A 6,580-nucleotide genomic window follows, 5' to 3' on the forward strand; every position below is an offset into this window, starting at 1 on the left:
CCTGCTGAAAATCATCAAGCTCCATATGGCAAGGGCCAGCGTCTCTCTTGCAATCTTTCTGTAGTAAGGAGTCAGTGTGGGAAAATGTAGAGTTCACCCCTACCTTGGAGTATGGGGGAAAAATGGAGAAAGGTTATTCTCAGTTTTGGTGGACTCAGAAATTTGCTGTCTCAGGAAAACTACTCTTTGTTTTGTCTTTCCACCATAAAAGTGTTCTGGAAATGTTTCTTTCTTGAGCGAGACTTTTTGCCAGAGGAGAGGCCGAAAACCCTTTGGCTCACTTAAGGGCACTGCTAGATAAGAGACACTCAGACACTGCAGTAAGTGGCCACCTTAGACATGCGGGAAACAGAAATGGGAAATTCTACGCAGACAAATTATTACAATTGAACTTTTCCTCCCCTCAATATATTTAAGATTCAATCATTTTTCAGGCTTGATTGATTTCAAAAGTGAAAACTAAACTCTTGACTCATATTTTAGGGGAAAAACCATGAAGATCAAAGCATAAATACAGTAATGCTATCTGAATCTTACAGACAGTGCCTTTTATGGGCAAAATAGAAGCGTTGTTGTAGCTGTGATGGTCCTATGTGAGAAAGAAGATTGTAAGGTAATACCTTTTACTGGACAAACTTACAGTTGGGAAAGATGTTAGACAAGCTGCCAGGCACAATACAAATGGGAAGAAGACAAGCGATTCAACTCTTAAAATAGGAGAAAGATTGCCCAATGATATTGGCAAGTATTTACCACTGCTATTTTCAATTCTCTTCTTTTTTAAATGCGCTTCTTGTTTGCTCTGTCCTAGTTGTTTTGCTTCTAATAAGCAGGCATAAACTATTTTCTGGCAAATATTTTACTGGTATGTGCATGACCCAGGCCAGTGTCTTTAATTAGAAAATCTGAAAAATAGATACGAACCTTAACTGACAATTCTGCTGGTCTCTAATTATCTTGCATGCTTTTAGTATCATGGACAACGGTGTATCTAGACCAACTTGCAAAACAATATGCAGATTTAGATAATGCTGTCTCTATCTGCAGTTCTCACTAACAATCTTTTATCAACCTCATAGTCAGTACAAATAGTTACAAGTCCATGAAATACATACATTTAGATAAGTATAACTATGGACAGAATTTGTCCCTTTACAAAAAATAATCCACTAAACATCGGCAGGCAAGGTTCTTTGAGTAGATGTGATATCCTTTATTAATGAGCAGGTGGAAAAAAAGTCTTTACCAAGCCTCCAGGTACAATCACCCTTCATCAGGCATAGGGAGTCTCTGCTGGTCTGACAAGCAGACTGACAAGTCAGACCAGCAGAGAGTCCCTATGCTTGCAAAAGGGTGACTGCACCCAAAAGCTTGCCAAGAACTTTTTTCCAACTACTCAGCTGGTCTAATACAAGACATCACATCTACTCAAAGAACCTTGCCTGCCTATGTCCTTAGACCAACACGGCTACAACCAAAAATACACTAAACATCTGCATACTAAACATACAGAAGAAGCTCACACTAATAAAATATTATTACTGAGCAACGGTCAAACTTTAAATTTATTTAATGGCAGAGAGAAAGCCTCAAACCCAGTTTCCTTTCACGGTTCTCTTTTCTTTGGGTCTGTTAAACAAAGAATTTCACTTTTTCTAGTATTAAAAAGATGGTGATGAATGAAATATTGTACAGAATAAGATATGGGAAATAATTTTCAAATTATTAGTTCCGAAAATTCCTTTGGAAGAAAGGAAATCTTGAAATACAGAAGGACGTTGACTGTTTTATCATTTGCAAATTGATTAAAACTGATTTTGAATTGCCTCTCTCTCAAAAAACAGGAACGGTTTTTAGTTCTTGTGACATGGCTAGATTCATATGGCGAAATCAGTCCTTGATGACATAAAGAAAAGATCTCTGACTATACTTACAGGCTGTTCAGAAATGTGTGGTTAGAAACAAAAATCCTTTGCTTTGTTCCCCCTATAATTTGTAATAAGCCTTGAAATTAGTGGAGCTGCTTTGTTGAGACCCTCATTTGTTCAAAGTCAACACTGATAATGTCAGTTCAGCTCTGGGAACTTCATCAGCAAGATTCAATTCAGGCTCTGCCATGATGGGTGCATGGGTATCTAATGCTACAGAAGGAGGGGGAGTTTAAATATAGAAATGTAAGGCGTTGCACTCTTTACACAGAATTGCAGTAGCAGGATGGCTTCTACATCACCCATTTCCTCCTCTTCACTTGTAGGAATTTGGATCTTACAACTGCTTGTAGTTGTGCAGTATGGACTACTAAGAGCCGTAGGGGACCTCTAAAGCAGGGGCTGGCAATCCTTTACCAATGGCAGACTACAACTTGTGAAACAGGCTACCAATCCCACCTACCAGGCAATCTCTATTCTCCCTGGCCTCCGCCCCCAAAACCCCTCAGAACACCACCGACGGGCTTACCTGATAACGTTTGTAACCTGGACAGCGTGAAGGTCACATCCTAGTAGGTCTAGTCCCTGCATCAGCCTCATGCAACCCCCCCCTCCAAGCCACTAGAAATGATGCTGCTGTTGCAAGGGGAGCCAATTCTCAGGGGATTCATGCACCAGCTCTCAAGGGTAGGGACCATCTTGTTCCCCACTTGCCTCCCCCTGAGTTATGCTTCTGGTTGTTGAATCCCCTTCCATTGCTACACGCGGATCAGACCATCATGGGCCAGATTCACTCTCTTCATGGGTCAGATCTGGCCTGCAGGCTGTAGGTTGCTGACCCAGTATAAGTCATGTTTCTTAAAGACCCTTTGGAGCACCTAACTGAGAAGAGGAGTCCTTACGAAACATCAGTTGTTTCCAACAGCGGATATAGATGAGGCAACTATGTAAGGCAGCAGAGACCTATAAACCTGGCTTCATTAGGGGATAGTAAATAGAAAGCCTAATAGGAGAAGTATGTGAGAGTGTACGCCGACCAGTTATTTTGAGCTCCAGCACTGGTATCCTGTACACGTTCAGTTCGTTCGTAATAAAGTTATTAAACTAGCTGTGGCTCACATAAACCATCACGGTCTGTGTATGACACCTATAATCCAAGAATCTCAAAACAGAGCTGCTTGAAAAATACAGGAAAAATCTTATGAACAACTTTTGACATTTTTCAGGCAGGTCAAAAACAAACAAAAAAAATTCTGAAAATATTTTAAATGTTTTTGTACCATGTCAGATGTGTGGTAGTATCACAGAGTAAGTCAACAGCAAGATGGAAAGCTCCATCCTTCTTCCATTCTTTAAACACCAGACTTCATTCCAATTACCTGATGCACAGTTGATGAAAGGGATGATTTAACTTTGTTGCCTGCAACAATAGGGAAATGGCATCAGGGACCCAGAAGTTTCCTTCTACTTCTACAGTCCTATGCATTATCAGTACAATATTCAAGGCCTGTTCCATCATACTGCTTTGTTAAGAGGTCTAGAATTGAAAGAGGCAGGTGAAGGAGCATCTATGTCTACACTATATGCCAGTTAAATCAATAGGAAGCCACAGAAATCCCTAGGCTATGTAAGGAAACCATTTTTTAGGAGTGTTAATATAAATTCAAGGAGGAATAAGATGTAACCTTAATATTTATATTGGGGTGCTATATTAGGCTTAACTACAGAAATAATGTGATATAGTCTGTACCATATGTGTGATCCACTGGCTTTGGTGAGGTTTCATCAGTCTAAAAGAACAAAATGTGGTTTGTTAATGCAAATTATCATCGTACGAGAAAAGCACAATTGCAAAACTGTAAATATCCAGCAGGTGTCAGCTTTACACATCCTACCTATATTAATGCTAATTTCTAGAGTAGAATGCAAGCTTTTTTTTTTACTTTAGCGATTAACAGCAGCAATTTTAGATATTGGGGCAAATTTTCAGAAATACGCATGCAAAAATATATCTGCTCATTTGATCTGAGTCAATTTAGTTGCATTAATATACCTTAGGAGTTCATGTGGGTTGGAGCTGTATGTTACTGAGCTGTTCACAAACACGCATATTCACTCTGAAAATCCAGTCAACTGCTTTTTTCCCCTTATTTCCATCAAGACAATGCTCAAACAGTAGTGCAGGCTCTGATCCTGCAAGCTGTACTGTGAAAGCTGTACTGCAAGCTGAACTTGCACCACTGAGGATATTAATTGAAGTTAATGAGGTCCTCTGTGGGCATAGGATTTCACCTGCAGGGAACAATTTGCAGCTGATCATCAGTATAAATTATACTATATACCAATGAATATTTGCAATATATCTTGTACAGAATTATAGCTCATTATACATATTTATTTATACAATATAATTTATTATATTATATTTATTCAGAACTATACATTTTGATCCCATTTATTTCTTCTTCAAAAGGAGCATTAACTGGATTTCATATACTTCATCTCAAGTCTGCTTGATTTACATTGCTCTTTATTTCAAAGTGAACATGATTGCCAATATTATTATAAGTACCAGGCTTAGGAGAAGCTATAATTAAGAGTTTTAGTCATTTTTATGCCTACATTTTTGTAAAATTATTTCTTGTCTGGCAGTAAATTTATTCTGGAAAGTTTGAATCATAATGGTTCAGTTATCTTCAAGGAAAAGCAAAATAAAAAATACACATATCCCCCAGTGAAACAAAAAACAAACCCACAACTTCTGTTTGGCCTGGAACTAGTTCCTGTATTTACCCTAATCCAAGACAACTTTGCATATAAAATGACCCCCGCCCCTAAAATTTCATACATTTATAAATTTGTTACAATTTTCCATGTATAAAATCTAATTTTTGGAAGGACTTCTTAAATTCACCACTCTCCCCCCCGCCCCACTCCAGCAGTGCAAGCAGCAGAAGGAAGGCAAGCAAGTGCAAGGGGCAGGAAGTGGGTGTGCAGGTGATAGGGGAGTCAAGTGGCCTGACCCCCACCCCTTCCCTCCTGCTGCCTGCCCTGCCTGTGTGCCTTTGCCCCCCATAACTGCCCCCCTGGCCACAGCTTACCCTCGGTTGTGGCTCCAGCTCCTGCCCAGGGCACTGAGCACAGGATAGCTCCAGTCTCCACCCAGCCAGGCAGTAGCTCTAGCCTTGGCCCCTGGACCGAGCTGGAGCTGCCACCCTGCAGCTGCCTGGCCCAGAAGAGACTGGATCCAGCTTGTGCCTTTCACTGTGTAGTAGAAATCGTTGTCAGAGATAAGGTTTCCTTTAAAAAAAAGTACTCTGTCCGTGTGTGTTGGATTTTGAAAACCAATTCCTTAGCAATCTGCCTGTGTTTTTTCAGCTTTGTGAGGGTGGACAAAGCTTAGGGTCATTCAGAGGCAACAAAGTTGGGCCTGATTTAAATCCATCAAATTAATGGAGAGACCCCCATTACCCTGGAGGGCTGTAGATCAATGACAATATTTGAGGAGGGAAAGGTGATTTCAAAGAACACCTCTCTTTTACGTGATCTAGACATCGTGTGTCATTGATTGTATATAATCCCTCAGGAAATCCCACACAACCCACTAAAACAACGGTAACGCTCAAAGGTGAACGACGCGCTCAGAAGCAACCGTCCGAGTCTCCCGTGTGTAAACAAGCTTAGAAAACGCGGTAGTAAAAATACAGGCACGTGAAGGAAATTTTATGAAAATAGCCAATGTAGGCAGACTTCCGGGGCAGAGTATGGAAGATTTGGGAACGCAAATTAGATGAGTTACTAAAACCATGAAAGCAGTGCTGTGCGGGCGTGCTGGGAGGGATCATCCTTCTCATAACCGTATGTTGAGCCAGACTCAAACTGTGTAGTGTTAGATTCAGTTTAAGGCTCATCAGTGATCCGTTGCCACTAAAAACAAGCATACAGGTCTGGAAGAGAAGTGCCCTCAAAAATCACTGACTGGTCATGGCTTAAAACAGGGGGTTTCAACCTTTTTTAACAAATGTCCCCCTGGCAGCCAGCCACAGAGCAGCAGCGCATAAATGTACCCCTGGCAGCCAGCCACAGAGCAGCAGCGCAGGCTGGTGGGTGGTGGCTGCATACAAGCTTCCCCCCAGCCAGCCAGCCAGCCAGCCAGGCACTGTAGAGGGGTGCTGCTGCCCTTGCCACCCCTGGTCCTGCTCCTGGAGGTGGCGGCAAAGGGTGGTGCGTGGCTGCGCCCCATCGCCTCCTGCCCACGGGTACCATCCATAATTAAGATATGGAAGGAAAGGGGGGGGATAAAAAAGAAAGGGACCAAAAAAAGGGGGAAAGGGAAAGATACTTTCTTGGGAAACTGTTAGAAACTCGTTAAATTTGCTTAAATATATGTATTTTTTCTGCGTCCAAACCGAACCACTGGAGGAACTTTTTTGGAGCCTGGCAGTCGGGGGTGGCAGCAGGTGGTGCAAGGCGCTCGGGACACGCTCCGAGACGCGCGAGCTGCCGTAGGGGGAGACAAGCGTTACTCGCTGCTGACGGGCGCTGACCCCCCGGGCCGGGCGCTGGGAGCCGCGCAGCACCGCCCCCGCGGGGTTTCCCGGGCGCGTTCCGGGGGCAGCAGGAAGCGGGGGGCGGGGCCTGGCATTGTGACG

This window comes from Alligator sinensis, unplaced genomic scaffold (genome assembly GCF_000455745.1).
Source record: "Alligator sinensis unplaced genomic scaffold, ASM45574v1 scaffold681_1, whole genome shotgun sequence".
Taxonomy (NCBI): Eukaryota; Metazoa; Chordata; order Crocodylia; family Alligatoridae; genus Alligator; species Alligator sinensis.